This window comes from Barbus barbus (assembly GCF_936440315.1).
Source record: "Barbus barbus genome assembly, chromosome: 1".
NCBI lineage: Eukaryota > Metazoa > Chordata > Actinopteri > Cypriniformes > Cyprinidae > Barbus > Barbus barbus.
The window spans coordinates 15,646,755-15,668,183 of record NC_136729.1 but is presented as its reverse complement, the minus strand read 5'-3'; the positions used below and the strand labels follow the sequence as shown (position 1 = coordinate 15,668,183).

Here is a 21,429-nt window from a genome sequence, read left to right as displayed (position 1 = left end):
AGGGTCTTTATATACTGCAGAATAGGAGACGGTGGCAACATCAGCAGCGATTGGGATGATAGAGATGCAAGATGAGGAAAAAGAGAAGGGGGAAAGGACAGAGAGGTGGGAGGTGGGAAGGGGAAGAAATTAAATGAGACAGTGATAAAAGGGATGAGAGTCAAGATTGAAGTAGGCAGGGAGCAGAAAGGTTGAGACAAAGAAAGAAAAGAACTGATTAAAATAGAAGGACAGAACATGAAAAAAGCCCTTTTAAAAGAACAAAAAGGCATGTTTTAAAGCCGCAGAGGAAGGGAACTGGTACGGCTCCAATAGACGAGACTGATTATAGGCTGTGCAAATGGGCGCTATCAGCTAATGAAAGAGCGGCTGCAGGTGAAGGATGAGTCTCGAGCCTTGAGGTAATCCAGAGGGGAAACAGGCACTGGCTCTTCGTTCCTCGTGCTCATCACAATCCCCCAATGAAGAAACCCTCTTGTACCTCGGCTCCTGTTTTGTTCCCACAGCCCAGATGTAAAATGAGATTCAGAGAGTATCCACAAGTATAGGGTCTGGGCCCGGTTGCATGAAAACCCTTAAGATAAGAAAACCCTTAATTATAAGGTTAAGGGTACCCTTAGTGAAACATGGGTTGCAAGAAAAAAACCTAAGGGCTTACTTAAGTGAAGTTAAGGCTGTCACTTAAGTATTTCCCTTAATTGCTTAAGTGTTCCCTTAAGTTATGCGTTGCTACAAAGTCCTTAGTAACCGTTTCACCTTAAAAAATTAAGGGACCAAAATAGCTCCCTTAAGTCATCTTTTACTCTAGCACGATGGCTGATTTCATGTTCATAGAAGAGGAGCAAGTACCTAGGCGCATTTTTAATGATCAAAATAATCCATTGGAGACTATGAATGATGCGCAGTTATTGAGAGAATATAGGTTTGATCGTCAGTCAATCCTTCATCTCATCGCAACGCTTGAGCCACCAACACCAAACCCGACGAAGTCGTGCACTCCCAGCACTGCTTCAAGTTTTGATTGCTTTAAGGTTTTTCGCTTGCGGTACTTTTCAGTCTGTCATTGCCCTGGCCCTCAATTACAGTGGAGTCCAAATGTCTGAATGTGGTATCAAAGGTAATAAACTAAAGAGTTATTATTATTATTATTAAGTCTTTTTCCCTCAGACTGCATAGGTTTAGCTTATGGAGCTGTCAAGTGATGAACGAAAGACTCGAAAAACCTGAAGACTCGAAACAGGTGAACTAATTCAGTGCAGAACCTATAGGATGTTGCGCATGCGCGACTGAACGACTCACTCCCCAAGACGACTCGTTCTTCTCGAGTCACATTTAGGGGTTGCACCGACTAATCAACTAGTCGACTTCAGTGCTCTGCCATGACGCTTTAAGCTTGACGTTAGTCTCTGCCTCAGACATCACGCCCACTGGACGTTGGCTAAACGTCTGATGCATGTGGCACACTTTTCTGGAAACACTTCAGGAATGTCGAAGTCATCATCTGACTGGTTGAATTAAAACCCAGATTTCCGGGACACGCGAGTGTCGCTTTATTTTCGGTCCACCGGGAAACAAAGATGCTGTGGCGCAAACCCCCTCACGAAAGAAGAAAGCCGTCGTGTTTACAAATGTGACGACAAACGCTTATCAACTAAACGCTGGTTTTCAAAATTATGTGAAATATTTAAAGTTCACGGCATAGAATCTTTAAAATACATCCGAGAGTTTCACACACCGGTTTGTTATTGTGGCGACATTTCCACGCCCCGAAACGTGACGCTAAACGAAACTATGATTGGTCGTTTGACATGTCGGTCAAACGGCCTCATGGGCGGGTCTTGGCCAATGAAAGCGGACATCTATTCCAGACCTTCAACAGTCAGCCTGAAGGTCTGGCTACGCGAGACTAGCTTGACGTCGACTAGTCGCTGGTCCTATAGAGGGCGCAAGAGAATAAGAAATCCACATTTACGCTCCGTTTCCAAACAGTTAAAATTACAAATTAATTCATACTCTGAAAGCGCTCCACAAGACATGTGTGATTATATTACTGGATGCTCTAAATTGAACGGGAGAATGCACGTTTTAAACAGTTTATTGTAAAGGTAAGTTAATCGCTGTTCTAATCTAATGCACTGCTGCACTGTACACACATAGGCTACGGACAGTAGCGCGTACAATACATCACGCACAGAATCATTCAGCACGGAAATGTATTGTCAACACTGTTCTGTGATTTCGCAAAAAAATAGCTTAGAAACTGAAAAGTTCAAGCATATATTTCTTAATAACTAAATCCCACAGCTTCCCTACTAGTAGAGAGACGCTGCCAGGTAGAATTAATTCACACACGCAATCACTCTCACAATGGATGATTTAATGTGTTTTGAAGCAAAAAAATGATACGCTTAAGAGAAAAATACTTAATATACTAATATTTAGTAAATATTAGTAAAATACTAATATTTAGCTATAAATCATCACTTCCGGCCAATTGCCATGAGAACATTTGCTCGACACAAATGTCAACACACTGTGAAGCATGATGTAAATAATCCACAGAAATGTATTATTTTTCTAAAAATCTTGAGTAAATTGAGTGAGTAAATGAAAAATTTTATTTTTCAGTGAAACATCCTCTCAATTTTTACTTTTGTTTTTATTCTGGAAATAATTTTGAATCTTCAAAAAAAGAATAATAAAATTCACTAGTGGTCTCAGCTCAGTCTTTTGGACCCCACAGTCATTTTGAATGCAAGGCAAGTTGCACTATAACTGGCAAAGGGCAGAAGAGGGAAAAGATGATAGGAGGATCTCATCTGGTTGAATTATGAAGGATGCTCAATCATGTACATGCACTCACCTGAGTGAGTAATTAAAATCAAACATCACTTATGCAGCTCACTAAACCCATTACAGTCCCACAGCCTCCTCCATATCTGTGCTGCATAACCCACTAATGTATAAGTAATTAAACAGCAAATGAGAGGTTATGAAGTAATTACTCCCACATATAATGTGACATAAAAACACATTCTTCAAATTACATACAGTTCCGTGTAATAACATTACTTTAAAAATGTTTTAAACTTTTCTGAAATTAAAAGGGATTCATTTTCTCCTTTCCAATTTTGTAAAATAAAACGAAGTTGAATGGTAACTCTGGAAATGCTACAGAGACTACAGAGTAAAAATGCTTCTGTTTTACCTTTTTTCCCAATTTAAAATAGTTTGTTTCATTTAAAAAAATTTACATGAATTTCAAATACATTTCTTTGTCAAATCTGATGACAATGATGCCAAGTTATGGCACTTTAGAGGAAGCAAGAACATCTGACCATTTATACAAAATTCACATGGCCAATGTGAAAAATTTAAATGGTTTAACATTGTGTGTAAATTTACAATAAAATTCAAATTCAAGTTTTTCGGAAGTAAAAAAAATCTGACCATTTATACAGTGGAGGCATTCACATGGTGACTGTCACATATTTACTTGACTAGTTACCTAGAAAAAGTTTGGGTTACACTTTATTTTAAGGTGTCCTTGTTAAAGTGTAATTATACATTTAAGTACTGAGTAACATTAATTAACTACATGTACTTACTATATGGTTAGGGTTAGGATTAGGGTTTGGCTTAGGGTTACTTGCATGTAATTATGTGTAATTGTTATTATAATAGTAAGGACATGTAATATGTGTAACAAGGACACCTTAAAATAAAGTGTTACCAGAGTTTGTAACATTTATATATATATATATTTATATATATATATATATATATATATATATATATATATATATATATATATATATATATATATATATATATATATTTTTTTTTTTTTTATTTTTTTTTCTAAATACTAAATCCTTCCAGGTTTCCATATTTTTTGGACCCTGCTGTATTTCTCATGCTTATCATTAAATCAGCCTTGAGTTGCCCTCCACTGACATCTGATGTCTGGCAAAACAAGACAGTTGCAGATCTATACTCTTGGATGCCCTGATGAAATCCCCAAATGCTTCCTTGATAAGCTTACTTTAAAATGCACAGAGATTCCCTGCTGTTCCCATCATCATCTGAATGCAAACACCTAACCATTCAAACAAACCACTGGGATGCAAGTGCTTACAAAATGCCTGCAAATAAGCACATGATACTGTTTTGCCTCATTTGCAAATTAGACCTTTACCTCTGTGATGCATCAGGCAGTATACAGCTGATAAAAGACATGACTTTGACAAAAAAAAAAAAGATCTGTCAGTGCCAGAAATTGTTTGGGTACAAGGGAGAAGGAGATAGGAAATGAATCATCCGCTCGAAGCCCTTGACTTAGCCTCTATACAGTCATTCCAAGGAGATGAGTTAATCACAATTATTACTGAATCATCTTCATTCTCACAGTGTCAATATAGAATCATTATGACGTTAAATTTAAGTCCCACAACCTTGGGATTTAAATTGTTTTGAATTTAGTTTCTTCACATTGTAAATGGGCAACATCTCATTTTACTTTGGAAGAAATATATATCTGGAACATTAGTATAATTAAAGATATTAGACTGTGCCCATCAATTTCATATTAAAAGATAAACTTTAAAGGTGCCAAAATAAGTTCAGAAGTCATATTAACATCCTGAATCCATTCTTGATCACCGTTCTTGTTCAAATGAGCATTTTACACCCATGAAATCCACATTAAGTGTGAAATAAACAGATAACGGTTCCATTTAGAAACTATATGATTTATTAACCATTGCCATAGCCTAATGGATTTTACAGCATCCTTTCGAAATTATAGTCATAACCATAACTTAAACACAAGTTTATTGGCTATCCAGTTAAGCTGTGGCAATATTGAGCAATAATAATAAAATATGACTTCCATCATGACTGCTTTATATCATCCTTACAAAAAAACAATTTAGTCATTTGGTAATTAATGATACTTTCTTAAATATAATCTGCTGAGTCGACATCTACTTGTCGATAAATCTGTTCAAGGGAATTGCAGAGTTGTGTGGTACTCACCACTTATTTGGCTTTGAAGACCTAAGGACACGCCACAAAAGACGACTATGCACAAGTGCTATCTTCAGTTTCTCTTATATGCCTCAAGAAGGTCAGGATATCTAAGATGAACTTTATCCACAAATGGCTATTCTCTCCTCCTTTATGTATCTTCTGGCACGTGCTCTCAGCATCCAACAAGACTAATAGTTCTGAGCCTCGCAGCAATCTAAACTCACTGAAATGTTACTGAAGGTATATGCCAGAGTGTCTCATGTGCCAAAAATATCCCGGTGCTAATTGCTCATATGACCTTCGTTTGCTCCAGTCTTTTCCCACAAACCCCACAGCCTGTCTGTAGAGGGTGTGGAGTGCAGAGTTGGATGGCTGAAATTAGTGCTGGATCAGGCTGAACTGAGCCGCCCCCAGTCACCCAGAGTCAGCCCGTCAGCACCTTCTCAATCTCCCTTGTGAGCCTCTACAGGATGAGAGGAACAGAAAAGAGGTCTCATCCCTAAATTGAGCAGAGAATGAAGGGTCTGACCATACGCACCCATCCTCAGTGGTCTCAGGTTACACCTTCTGCAGGGTTATCCATAGTGTGCTGCTTCAAATCAGCAGTAACTGATGAGCTTGCTGTCCAGATGCAACCAGAACCCGCATCTATCTCTGCCTTCAGATTTGCCACAGAGCTGATCAACTGATGCAGCTATAAAAAGCCATGTGACTAATAAATAAAAAATAGAATAATTATAATAAAACAATGCTGACAAATACCCCCACAAATATAATATAATATATTATATAATTTAAAACTTTGGGGTCACTAAGATTATTTAATGTTTTTGAAAGAGAGCATAAGTGTCATATGCTCACCAAAGGTTTATTCGGTCAAAAATATAAAAACAGTAATATAGTTAATTTTTTTTACAATTTAAAATTATTTTCTATCAGATATTTCAAAATGGAATTTATTCCTGTTAAGCAAAGCTGAATTGTCAGGAGCCATTACTCCAGATTTCAGTGTCACATGATCCTTTAGAAATCATTCTAATATGCTGATTTGGTGCTCAAGAAACATTTCTTATCATCACAGCTAAAAAACAGCTTAATATTTTTGTGGAAACAGTGATATTTTTCCAGAATTCTCTGATTAATAGAAACCTTTCTGTAATATTATAAATGTCAAATTATAAAATTATAATATTATAAATGACACGTTTGATCCATTTAATGCACCATTGCTGAAAAAAGTATTCATTTCTTAAAATAAATCTATCTAACTGACCCCAAACTTTTCAACAGTAATTTAATTTACATAGTTAATTCTGAATGCCAAAGGAGAAAGACGCTTTTTGTTCCAAATTGTGTAGTTCATGGCATTTACCTGCAGGGGCCATACTAACCAATTTAGCCTTGACACCTTGATACAATATTGGAAAAGGAATTAATCAAAACCAATATTACACAAAAATTAGAAGAAGGAACTCAGATCAGTTATAAAAAAATCAGATGAATTTGTTCAAATGCATCACTGCACTAGGCCAGAGGTTAGAGCAGAACAGACATGGTAACAAAAGCCTTGATGGTCTACTACCATCTATCAGTCATGTAAACATTAAAGGATAGGCAGAAAGAAAGAGTAAGGGAAAAATCCAAGATTATCCAAGATTACTTTATAGGGTATGGGGAAAACACAGGCTAACTCTATTTTGAATTCAATCAATTGGATATACACACATATATATATATATATATATATATATGAGCAAAAGGGAAAAGCCTCCACAAGCTGTCCATTTAAGCTGTCATTCCTGAATAAGAGTTGGTCCATTGAAAGGAAACGAATCACCCCTCTGGGGCCGTCCACGTGTGACCTATGAAAGTCAAAGATTCAACAGCATTCCCTGGTGGTTATCTTGAGCACAGCAGAATGTTACTACATTCCACACCGCAGCTCTCACGCTGCTCTGGCCCAGCAGAGGATCATTGACTCTGACAGAAATAACTCCATTCTCTCACCGTAGATATTTCTTCCAGGCTTTAATGTGGGAAAGGTGGGAAACCGCCATAGCTAGTGCTGGGGCTATTTGTCCAGTGATCAGTCCTGGCAGAGTGAGTTATGTGTGGGTTAAAGTTGATGGACCCGAGAGAGCTACAGACAAACGCTGCATGGATACAATTAGGCATATAAATTGTCATAATCAATGTCACCATTACAGCTTGTTCTAGTATGAAGAGAAGTCAAACTTGATAATGCATGGATAGATTTAGTATGCAAAATCAAGACAGTATGGTAATGTTAAATTTTCTCCACAATAAGCACAGAAAAGCGCGAAGAGAAAATAAGTACCAATATAACGGAATATTTTTTTTAAATATTAAGTAGCAACATTTCGACACTGATAATAAATGTTATTTAGCAACTGACAAAATGTATTTACTTAGTAATTATACTGTTCATACTTCAGTATGTAATTCTTCCCACACAATCTGTGCTAGAGACATGAATGATAGTTCAAATACTGTGGCTTGATGAGGCATGGTATTACTTTAAGCAATCAGACTTAACATTGTCACCTGGTGGACAATAAAATAGACAAAAAAAAGGAGACATGAGTTATGGACTAGAACTAGAACAGTGTTTCCCCAAAGTGTAAGCTGAGCCAATCGTAGAGGAGCATGAGCTGACCACAAAATTATTATTATTACTATTATTATTATTACCATTATTATTAAAGAGACTCCTAGAGCTCCTTTGAAACCACACAGAACCCTACACTAGCACCCTGTGGTTTAACAAATGCAATTACTACTCAGATTTTATTCAGATCAAGTTTTGGTCATATAATGTGACAAAAAACATGACTGGGGTTTTAATGAATAGCATAGCATGCAATTTAACAGCAGGCTGATCGCTTCAACTCAAAATGTAGTCTAGTGCGGTTGTCTGTTTTTGAACATTTGGACAACTTCACTGCTCGCTGTGGAGCCTTGTAGGCATGGGCAGAAGCTCTGCCATACAAAACTAGACAAGCATGCTTTTACTCGCCGATTTGAGAAGACGTGTATGCTTCCTCAGCCTTCTGAGATGTGCATTTTCTTATTTAGAGAAGTATTGTTGGCTCTGCTAATACTGATTGCTTCATGTTTCTCCTCCCAGCTTCCTAGAATCAATTATCAGATGCTTTGAGGAAAAGGTTGTTGTTCCTACAACACACAGCCAGCAAGAACTCTGTAAATCATGTCTTTAAATCACTCCAACACAGGACACAGCACTACAAAACACTAAAGTCCTGCCCCAACTCACTTGCAGGAAGACTAGTCTCTCAAATGTTACTTGGATAAATCCCAGGTAGCGTGACTTCCTACAAAAGGAAATTAATGTTTTTCTGGAATGATGACCTTCCTAAGAAAGCAATACTGCATTCACCTGCCTCCTCTGACAATACATCCTCCAAAGCGTGTCTATAATTTAGACTGATTACACATACGGTCCAGTGCAATGTTTTCTTTGAGGAGTCAAAGCAGTAGACATCAATAGCTTTAAAAAAGACAAATGGTCCTGCACAACATTTTAGAGAGCGCATATTGATTTTTTTTATTCATCAGGGTGCTCATACTTCTACATAAAATACAGCCCTGACTATTTATGGTATCAAAATCTTAAAAACCGAATTTGGAAATGTTGTTCACATTTAAAGAGAGAAACATTCAATACAAAAACATAATCTGCACCTTTTGTATAAAAACGCCACGTACGACCCAGCCATTCAGATTAAACTAAATATTTGAGGCTTTTCTTCAAACACAATGTGAAGATCATAGTTCGATAGCAAAACCCCAAGTATTAGCCAGTGGAATTTCCTTTTCCTTTAAAAAAGGAGGCCAGCTTCATGGTCTGAAAAACATAATTCCTCATTCTAAACCCCGCAGACTCAAATGGCTGGAGCAGTGGGGAAAAGACATTGTTTACAATCTCAAGTCATCTCAGCAACTCCTTTTATGTGTAAAGTTAAGGCGAGAGCAAACTGCAGTTCTGCAGTCATGTCCATTTGCTGAATCTGAGGCCTGACATCTGTGTTCAGTTAGAGAAAAACATAACTTTCCAGCACTAGGCTTTTTGGGTCAATGTCAGTGTTTTTTTATTGTTAACTAATACTGAAATTATTAAAAATATTTTTCATTAATTAAAATAAAGTTGAAATCAAACAGAAAAATAATATATATAAACTTCAATTAAAAAAAAAAAACACTTGCCTTGGCAACCAACTAAAATAAAATAAGTTTAAGAAAAAAAATACTAAAACTGAAATAAAACAAATGAAAATGTCAAAAGCACAAAAAAATGACTAAAATCTGAACTAAAATTGAAATAAACTAAAAAAAAAAAGCTAAATCAAAATATTAAAGAAAAATACTATAACAGTACATAAATAATAAACTAGCTCATTAGGCAAAATGAGAAATAATCATTCATAGATTCTGAGAGTTCATCATCAGTTTGTTAAAACTTACAGAACCAACAGAACTGATTAATTCTGATCCTACAACCAGCTGTTTACTTTGCCCTTGAGTATTAAAACTATTAACCTACTGTGTGTAATATACTCATTACCTTTCCTCCGCTGATGTAGTTTCATCCTCTTCCTCTCTGATAGTTTCCAGTTCAATCTCTGTGTCCTTGTTTACCTTGCCCTGCGGCAGGCAGCTGCACGAGGTACCCATGTTGGCATTAGCTCTAGCATCTCTACGGCCCCTATGTCTGCTGTTTCTCCGGTCTACAAACTTTCTCATGTAGCGCGACTTGCATAGTTACATCTCAGACACATTAATGAATTCAGTGTGGGCTGGAGGGTTAAATATGACAAGTCAAACTGCATCTGACTGAATGGTCCTGGTGACATACTGCAAAACATAAGCAGCCACTGTCCCCTCTCTCAATCCCTTCATTGTCTTTCCTCTGTCCTTTCCCCTAGTCAATGCTCTGTTATTACACCCAGTCCCGTTTGTTTCAACTAACACAAACAATGTGTTTTTAGCCTGTCATGGCTTTCATCTGTCATGGAAGAGGTGATGGTACCATGGCACTTTGTATCTGGTGACATACGGTGTCTGGACAATATGGATTGCTTGAGGCTACAATACAACAGTTGTAAGCAGAAAATCAGCACAACTGGTCTCCTACTCTCCAGATTAGATCAGAATGTGGCTGAGAGCTGCCCTCTGGCAAGTCATTTAAACTGGACTGTATACTCCGAGGTTGTGTGTGATTCATCTTGATTTCAGAATATGATTTGAATTTAGGTAGCATAGGATGCTGAAAGTGTTAACAATTTGACGCCATCAAAAAAATGTGTTTATTATCCCAAAGCATCAGAGATTGTCCAACCAAAGAACAATGGAGGGAGTATAAATACACGTAAATACAGGTCCTTTTAAAAAAATTAGCATATTGTGATAAAGTTCATTATTTTCTGTAATGCACTGATAAACATTAGACTTTCATATATTTTAGATTCATTACAACACAACTGAAGTAGTTCAAGCCTTTTATTGTTTTAATATTGATGATTTTGGCATACAGCTCATGAAAACCCAAAATTCCTATCTCAAAAAATTAGCATATTTCATCCGACCAATAAAAGAAAAGTGTTTTTAATACAAAAAAAGTCAACCTTCAAATAATTATGTTCAGTTATGCACTCAATACTTGGTCGGGAATCCTTTTGCAGAAATGACTGCTTCAATGCGGCGTGGCATGGAGGCAATCAGCCTGTGGCACTGCTGAGGTGTTATGGAGGCCCAGGATGCTTCGATAGCGGCCTTAAGCTCATCCAGAGTGTTGGGTCTTGCGTCTCTCAACTTTCTCTTCACAATATCCCACAGATTCTCTATGGGGTTCAGGTCAGGAGAGTTGGCAGGCCAATTGAGCACAGTAATACCATGGTCAGTAAACCATTTACCAGTGGTTTTGGCACTGTGAGCAGGTGCCAGGTCGTGCTGAAAAATGAAATCTTCATCTCCATAAAGCTTTTCAGCAGATGGAAGCATGAAGTGCTCCAAAATCTCCTGATAGCTAGCTGCATTGACCCTGCCCTTGATAAAACACAGTGGACCAACACCAGCAGCTGACATGGCACCCCAGACCATCACTGACTGTGGGCACTTGACACTGGACTTCAGGCATTTTGGCATTTCCCTCTCCCCAGTCTTCCTCCAGACTCTGGCACCTTGATTTCCGAATGACATGCAAAATTTGCTTTCATCCGAAAAAAGTACTTTGGACCACTGAGCAACAGTCCAGTGCTGCTTCTCTGTTCAAAAGTGGCTTGACCTGGGGAATGCGGCACCTGTAGCCCATTTCCTGCACACGCCTGTACACGGTGGCTCTGGATGTTTCTACTCCAGACTCAGTCCACTGCTTCCGCAGGTCCCCCAAGGTCTGGAATCGGTCCTTCTCCACAATCTTCCTCAGGGTCCGGTCACCTCTTCTCATTGTGCTGCGTTTTCTGCCACACTTTTTCCTTCCCACTGAGGTGCCTTGATACAGCACTCTGGGAACAGCCTATTCGTTCAGAAATTTCTTTCTGTGTCTTACCCTCTTGCTTGAGGGTGTCAATGATGGCCTTCTGGACAGCAGTCAGGTCGGCAGTCTTACCCATGATTGCGGTTTTGAGTAATGAACCAGGCTGGGAGTTTTTAAAAGCCTCAGGAATCTTTTGCAGGTGTTTAGAGTTAACTAGTTGATTCAGATGATTAGGTTAATAGCTCGTTTAGAGAACCATTTCATGATATGCTAATTTTTTGAGATAGGAATTTTGGGTTTTCATGAGCTGTATGCCAAAATCATCAATATTAAAACAATAAAAGGCTTGAACTACTTCAGTTGTGTTGTAATGAATCTAAACTATATGAAAGTCTAATGTTTATCAGTGCATTACAGAAAATAATGAACTTTATCACAATATGCTAATGTTTTGAAAAGGACCTGTATATACATTTATATGTTGAGCAAAATCATGTTATAAAAACGCTAACATTCAGATCTAGGGTCAGCAAGTTTAATTAATTCGTTTAAATCATTTTTTATTTATTTATTTTTAATACTTTAATAGATCACATTAAATTGATAAAAAGTGACAGTAAAAACATTTATAATGTTCCAAAAAAGGGTCTATATCAAAGAAATGTTGTTCTTTTGAATTTTCTGTTCATCAAAGTATCTAAAAAAATGTATCACGGTTTTCACAAAAATATTAAGCAGCACAACTGTTTTCAACATTAATCATAAGAAATGTTTTTTCTGGAACACTAAATCAGCTAGATCAATAGTTGTTTTATTAGTTGTATTAGTTGTACTAATATTTCACAATATTGCTGTATTTACTGTATTTTTTATTAAATAAATCCTGAATGAAGTGAAGTTATCTAATTTCAATTTTCATGTCAATATTTATTTTTAAAAAGTTAAAAAAATCTGAAAAAAATGAGATAAACTCTGCCATACAGAGTTGTCTGAAAATAACATACTGTGGTGCACATTGTGTGAAAGTATTTATATATCAGGAAATTAATAGGCATAGTCAGACCAAATATATAATTAAATAAATAATAATAAAAATACATATTTTATGTTGTAAAACTTGTTAAACTAGTGAAAATCCTCAATTTGTGAGATTCCAATTCAATACATTTATCTTTCTGTCATTCTGATTCAAACTCCAATTCAACCTCCTGTGAAACATGGCCAATTCAATTCCTGTTCATGAATGGAAAGGAAGCCAATTCTTACATCTGGCCCAACCCTGGACCACTCAAGACAATCAGTCATGCCTGGATTCATAAGCAGACCCCCCGCTGTTGCTGGTGAGATACAAATAACACTATTTCCACAAGATAAATGATTCATACTGCAGGTAGTTCAAAAGGAGCATTTCTCTTTTTTTTCATGAGCAGTTCGGTCCACTGCGGCTCCACTGCGCACAGCCCCCACCGCAACAGGAAAACATTAAGCAGTCCCGTCACAGCGAAAGGCTCCTGCCTCACTGAAAAACACAGCATAATCACTTTATCCCTTATTCTCTTCAGAGAAAGAGAGTAGGGGGAGAGAGAAAGAGAGAGAGGCAATACTAGCACAAACATGCTGTCTCATAATGCCTCATGTGCATGCTGAAAAACATCTGAGGGATCAAACAGAAATAGTGAATAGTTACATCTTATGTAAACATTATACACTGAAGAAAATTATAAACGCAACACTTTTGTTTTTGCCCCCATTTTTCATGAGCTGAACTCAAAGATCTAAGACTTTTTCTATGTGCACAAAAGGCCTATTTCTCTCAAATATTGTTCACAAATCTGTCTAAATCTGTGTTAGTGAGCACTTCTCCTTTGCCGAGATAATCCATCCACCTCACAGGTGTGGCATATCAACATGCTGATTAGACAGCATGATTATTGCACAGGTGTGCCTTAGGCTGGCCACAATAAAAGGCCACTCTAAAATGTGCAGTTTTATCACACAGCACAATGCCACAGATGTGGCAAGTTTTGAGGGAGCGTGCAATTGGCATGCTGACTGCAGGAATGTCCAGCAGAGCTGTTGCCCGTGAATTAAATGTTCATTTCTCTACCATAAGCCGTCTCCAAAGTCATTTCAGAGAATTTGGCAGTAAATCCAAACGGCCACACAACCACAGACAACGTGTAACCACACCAACCCAGGACCTCCACATCCAGCATCTTCACCTCCAAAATCATCTGAGACCAGCCACCCGGGACAGCTGCTGCAACAATCGGTTTACATAACCAAAGAATTTCTGCACAAACTGTCAGAAACCGTCTCAGGGAAGCTCATCTGCATGCTCATCGTCCTTATTGGGGTCTCGACCTGACTGCAGTTCGTTGTCGTAACCGACTTGAGTGGGCAAATGCTCACATTCGATGGCATCTGGAATTTTGGAGAGGTGTTCTCTTCACGGATGAATCCCGGTTTTCACTGTACAGGGCAGATGGCAGACATCATGTATGGTGTCGTGTGGGTGAGCGATTTGCTGATGTCAACGTTGTGGATCGAGTGGCCCATGGTGGTGGTGGGGTTATGGTATAGGCAGGGCGTATGTTATGGACAACGAACACAGGTGCATTTTATTGATGGCATTTTGAATGCAGAGATACCGTGACGAGATCTTGAGGCCCATTGTTGTGCCATTCCACGACCACCACCTCATGTTGCAGCCCCCCCCCCCCCCCCCCCCCCCCAAATACAGTAAAACTGCAAATTTTAGAGTGGCCTTTTATTGTGACCAGCCTAAGGCACACCTGTGCAATAATCATGCTGTCTAATCAGCATGTTGATATGCCACACCTGTGAGGTGGATGGATTATCTCGGCAAAGGAGAAGTGTTCACTAACACAGATTTAGACAGATTTGTGAACAATATTTGAGAGAAATAGGCCTTTTGTGTACATAGAAAAAGTCTTAGATCTTTGAGTTCAACTCATGAAAAATGGGGGCAAAAACAAAAGTGTTGCGTTTATAATTTTGTTCAGTGTAGTATAACATAGCTAACTGAGATAAGCCAAAAAGAGCAACTGCACCTATAATATTTGCAATACTTATATTACTTATACAATACAATATTTTGTCTGACATACGGTGACGAAGCACAACCACTGCTCGGCACTGAGGCTGACTACAAAAGTGAGCCAATCAAATGTAGGGATTACACAAAGGAAACAAACACAGTTCAGTGGGGCAGATGTCATGTAAAGGTCACACACATTCATAATATTCCTGACATGGCCTAAAACAGTCCAACAATGCACAGCTATAACAAAAATCACACATAGACAGAAAATAAATCAAATAACTGCAAGTGTGTTAGCATCTATCTGGTAATAAACTGATGAAGTGTGTAATGACTGTATCTGCTTTCTCTAAACACACAGGAGGACATTATTTAAGGGGGCAACATCATCCAGTTCAGTAAAAGGAGATTCAAAAAAGGGGGTTAGAAATATATTTTTAAATATTAAAGGCTTGCACAAAAAGTTTGCCTGAAAACATTTAATGAGTCATATAACGAGAAACCAAATTTTAGAAGATAACTGTATGTTTTGAGAGTACTATGAACGTTTATCACAAAAAAACCCAGAACTCAGAATTTCCTTTAAAAAATGTCAAGTCACCATAAAATCTAATTTGACAATCCCTTTTTCGTAAAATATTACAGTGTTTATTATAGATGACTCATCTGTGCACATCATTTTTTTTTTTTTGTTACATTTTTCTCATTCAAGAAGCTATTTCACTTGAAAAACATCTGTCACCATTTCTGCAATTACTGCTCTTTCAGATATCCTTGGATTTCTTCAAAAACAACTAACATCAGAAATTAATAACATTAACAAATAACTGCCCACATTTACACATCAACCACACTTATTCTACGGACGGTCCACTAGTCAACTTGCTGATTGGTGAGGCTGGGTAGTATCTAGAATTCAGCAGTGTTGATGCAGTCATATCTGAACCGAAAGAAACAAAGTACATTGGGGTCAGGTAGAACCGAAAACAGCCTAATAATACAGGGCATCATTAAGGCAGAATAGTAATAATACTGCACTGGAAATATTTTGTGAATTTTCCTCTAAATACACCCAAATACTATCAATTCTCAATAGCATCAAGTCTAATCTCAAGCATAATTTATTAGCTCTGAGAAGTGAAGAAAGTCAGGATGTTCTGGACCATTCTAATAGGTCTCTAGGTTAACATGAACACATTGTCTAGAGTAAAGAATGTAATTAATAATCAAAACATGACAGTTCACCTCAAAAACACTTACTTGTAGCCTGTTCTGCAGAGTCAGTGCATCTCCATTATATTTCAAAGCGATGTGACAGCAGGTAATGTAGCATGACTCTACACCATCAGAAAATAAAAAGTCAAAAGGTCATTTGCAGGATGAATGAGCTTTGCCTCTGAAATACAGGTATGGGACTGCTTAAAAACACATCTACACAACAGTGACGTGTGGAGGGGGATTGCTGGTTTGGCACAAATGCTGCTCCACTGACATTGCTGGGAGATGGTGCCTATAGGGAAATCCATCCTCTTTAATCAACATTTAAAGTGTTTTGCCTCCACTCTACCGAAACACATCATGGTTAATTAACTGATGGCGTCCAAAGAACTGCAGGAGACTGAACCAATAGTGGGGGGTGGGCTCAACACACCGTGAGCGGATCTGAAGAGAAAGGGCAATTGAGGTAAAAACACCAAAAACTGAAATTCTACTCATGAAATTCTCCATGAATTCCAACTGTGGGAGCGTCGGCGAGCTGGCGTTTGGGAATCTGATTCTCTGTAGGCGGTCAATTTAGGGCTACAGTCTCATGGAAATACAACACTTCCACTGCAGCTCCAGTGGGATGTAAACCCAAATGACAAAAAGGATATTGTCCCAATAGGACACCATTGTGTCTAAGTGCCTTTGGGGAGATATAGAATTGCACAAATTCAGTACAGAATGACTATTCTGAGTATCCGTTGGCTTTTTGGGGTGGAAAAACTGGGAAATGCACATTGCACAAGGAAAACAAACTTTTCCAATCCACTGGTCCGATTCACACATGCTAATGCATGTTTACATGTTTCCAAAGTAAATTAAATAAAAATCTTAAATAATCAGAAGTGAACACAAATATTAATTCCTTTCCAAAAAAAAAAAAAAAAGGTTCACAAACTTTTGAATGGTAGTGTATATTCTCAAGAGGAGGCTATATTCTTTCTGCAACAAGGCTCATGTAAATGAGTTTGATTTTACTACGGCCGCTCACACTCAACAGTCCCTCCATTGTGTTGCCTCCACTTATTTCCAAAAACCTGCTGCACAAGCAGCGGCTGTTGTCACGGCAGCAACATGCAGACTTGGCCTGAGCTCAGGCTGTTGGATGAGCAGTGAAGTGAAAGAAGGGGGTCTAGAGTGGGGGGACTTCTCAAACAGAGTCAACATGGACCTTATCATCAGGATAGATGCCATATTTAATTTGATGTGAATGAAACAGTCTGTTCAATAGTTAGTAATGTTTCAAAGCATCAAAAATACACCTTTCCAAATAAACATTGATGTGAAAATCAAACAACTTTAGCTAGAACAATTTCTATTCCAGGTAACCTGAGAAACTTTTCTGAGAGAAAATATTAAAGTAACCAACAGAGGAACTGTCACAAGACCCTATCAAACTCAAGCAAGCAAACTCGATCTTATTCTATTTAGCTTCTGTTACAGTAAACACAGTTTCTCATGGCTCTGCCAGAGGTTTGCTATACTGCAGCCTACCCAGAAAATTCAGCCATCTCACAATTTAATAGTCTAAGTAAGCAACGCAACACTACTCAACAATTAAGCTTTTTATCATTTATTCTCTCAATCTGACAACTGAATTTTACTCAAGTCCTCCTCAGCCCCACACATTGAAGTGTTAGAAGGTCATGCAAGTATTTCCATTTTGCATAAAGGACCATCTTTTTTGCAAGAGATTCCATTACACTTCAAAAACACCAGTGCCAGCACACGAGTTTCAAACAGAGTGCAATAATGCTAAAATATTTTATACAATAGGACACAATTCAAATCTATTCCTCCACAGCAGTACTGTAAACTGCAGCAAGTAGAGAGTGTTGCAGCAAGGACATTAACTTTGGCGGCCCTAAACAACTACAACTAAAAACGAAAGTGAAAATTACGAATACCGGTCGGACCCAACACAAAACTCGCATAGGGCCTTCAATTGGAGTAAATAAATCAATACATAAACCAGGACAGAAACGAATACTGATAGATATTACTGAATTCACTGTATGGACAAAAATTTCTTGAATTTCTCAAATTATGTTCCACAGAAGAAAGAAATTCATACAGGTTTGGAATGATATGATGTTGAGTAAATAATGACAAGGTTCATTTTTGGGTGAATCCCCCTTTAAGAATTTTATTATTGTAAATAATAAACACCTAATTTATATAAGACACTGAAATTTACCTTTAATCAGGCCCTACTGAATTAACATTTCACTTCAATTAAAATTAATTATAACGAAACATCTAAAAAGAAAGAAGTTCTTGCTTAGAATCCAGAGTTTAGTTGACTAGTATTAGTAGGATGGTGGTCACAGGAAGTAAAACCATGATCCTCATTACCATGGTTGTATGGTTTTTAAAATAAATAATAAGTAATAATAAACTATACAATTTGTAGTTAAAAAAATAAACATGAAGAAACTACAAAACATCTATAAAATTTAAATATTCCACAATATGTAAAAACAGTAACATTTATAATAAATATATTTCTGTAAACACATAGGCTACTTGTAAAGTTAATAACTTCCAAGTTAAATTATGGCGCTGAATTGACAAGCCTATTGGCGTTTTCCAACATACCTCATTGTCGTGGCTGTTTTCAGCCAGCATCACTACAGAACCTTTAATGTTCTCATATCACACGACTATTACACGACTATTCTGTGCGACATCTGAATGGATTAAGCGACTTGCGCTGTTTATCGATTTTATTGACTCATTATTGACTGTACCGCGGCTCATAGAAACAGTCAATAATGAGGCATCTACGTATATATATCTATGGAGCATATTAAACTAAACTTTACCTCCATCATGACGAGAATACTTAACGATGCATGCATTAAATAATTTAATGAACAGTTAGCTGTAGATTACATAAATGACAACAGAATTATTTTGTATTCTTAGAGTTAAAGGGTTATTTCACCCAAAAACGAAAATTCACCCTCATGTTGTTCCAAACCCGTAGACAATGATAAATGATAATAATTAATAATAATAATAATAATAAACATAAAAATAAATAATAAAATGCTTAGTTCAATCTCAATCTTTACAGTTATGTTGGTCCATACAAAGCGTACCGGGACTTCATTGCTTTCATAAATCATGAGAAAATCAAACCACAAACAGAGCCACAAACGAACCAAACTCAGACTACCTCTGGAGGTTTTTGGGTCATTTTAGGAGGATCTGAGATCACATTTTTGTTCACATATACGAGCTGAAGCACTCTGAGAGCATTTACAGGGCTCAAAAGAACTAGGTGTAAAATCTAAAAACTAAGATTTCATAAGAAATTGCTGGGGAACTACATAAACATATTTTTATAGTTTAACAAAATTATTAAAAATTAATAATCAAAAACTAAAAACACACTTTACAACACATAATAGCCTTTATTTAATAACAATCTCCATTTATAACATTTTTCATACAAACTAAACATACAGGAATGAAGAAAAAAAAGTCACCTACATCTTGGATGGCCTGAGGGTCAGTAAATTTGTGGGTGAACTATCCCTTTAAAGCTCCAGTTGACAAACATTACATCTGTAATACAACTGCAAAATTCGGTTTAAACTTTGCTTTAGCTCTCCTCTGGCCAGACAAAACCAGCATAGCGTGGTTTAATTCTAGGCTGTGACACGGGTCAGATTGAGCAGAGGACTTGTCTGGTTCACGTGGTCTTGTCCCAATGGCCAACGAGGTCTTCGGAGGGGATCTGTCTCTGGAGCTCATCTAGCCGACATGGTCTCCGTTGACATTCAGGGCTGTCAAGGTCGTCTCTATAGGTGCTGATCCAGCATCTGATCTGGGTACGGACTGGATCTAGGTGGCTACATTCACCTCGGAATAAGAATGAAACTGACTAATATTAGCGTAGATGCCACTGAGAACAGTAAAGCACATTATAATTGTAGTAAAAACTCTAGGAGTTTATTGTTTTCATTCCAGGTAATATGTGTAAATGTTTAGTCTTGAAAGTACACACACTATGTAGTTGCAGTGGAGTGATCTGGTCACGTGCCAGTGTTTGGTGCCTTGGAAGAACTGACTGGCCAGCATCTGAAATCTTGCAACGATGACAAAGCACCAAAGAAACCTTTGGCCACACCCTGATGGAGAAATAAAAGTACATTTTAAAGTTCAAAAAAATGAAATGATGCCTTTTAAATCATTTACAATGCATCAATATCAGTTAATTAAATTTGTGATAAAACAGAAGTGGTGACCTTTTTTCTTTTTGGCACAAATCCATTCCACAATCCATTGCACAACAGGGAGCACTGATGCTGACTGGATTTGTAATAGAACATGTACATTTCATATTATAGGGCTACCTCAAATAGCATAAAAATAATATCAAAATATATCGGTCCTGCCTGTTGTTGATAAATACCAATGGTGACGTTTTAAAAATTGATTGATCAGTTGCCCCAGTGTTTACTGAGCCATGGTCTTCCCCAGTGCAGGGACTCGTGTGCACGTTCTAGTGATTCACTACCTAGGGAACTGACTACCTACTGACTGCCTAAGAGTCGCTTTGAACGGCCTTGTGAAACGATTCAGTTGTTCATTTTCATTCGAAACGACAAACTTATCTTCCAAAGCGCCTTCACGAGACCAGAAACGCCGTGTAATCCGCCCCATTTGATAAGAGCGACATTTCACCGTGTTGTTAGTCATGTTTAATGTCACCTTTTTACTTCATGGGACAATTGCAGAAGTTTACACACCCAAAAACCCATTCAACACGCCCATGTTAACTTCACATGAGCGCATTACTGTGGTTTACATTAAGTTACACGTTTCATAGATTTCGGTTAACGTTAGTCGTATTAAGCATAATGTCTTATAAAAGAGAGAAAGACCGCGCGATTTCTTTTCACGTCACGGAAACACAAAGAAATATCATACAACACGCCAAAATTTGCCAAATTCATTATAGTAACAACATAGCTTTTGATATTAAGTGTTTTATGTATTAAACAAGGTGAAAGGCCACATTCCCTTCACTTAAATTTCCCTCAGACATATCATACAACGCTTATTCTATGTATTTATATAGGTTGCACATTTGTGTATAAATATATATGTTTTAAATAAAACATTTACACCTTTTAAATATACGTTTTGATAAATTCAGTCTAGCGTCAAGTACAAACATTTATTCAGTGTCACTCGATTTACCTGACACCTGAACTTGACATACACTGTCTTATATCCACTTTTCTTCGGATATACAACTCAGAAAACACTTTCTCAATGTCCACTCAAAAAAATCTACTCAAAATATGTTGCATGATTTTCTCGTTAAATTTAGTCTAAAAAAAAATTATTTAGTGGCTCTTACCTGATGCGTGAACTTGACAAGATGGCGGTGCTGTTTCTCCCACGAAGTCACTCAGGTGCGTGCACGTGCAGAATGATCTCAGTGTTAGCTGGATTAGTTTTTATTAGTTTAGTCAACATTTAGCGTTCTGAATGTTGACTGGATTTGAAAATAACTATTTATTTAATGTATTTAAAATAT

General features: G+C 37.4%; 1 protein-coding gene across 1 annotated transcript in view; it reads right to left on the bottom strand.

The window, feature by feature from the left end:
• LOC306884038 (pleckstrin homology domain-containing family A member 7-like) overlaps positions 1-21,429 on the bottom strand; it is a 117,452-nt gene that overhangs the window by 89,188 nt on the left and 6,835 nt on the right. The window lies entirely within an intron of this gene.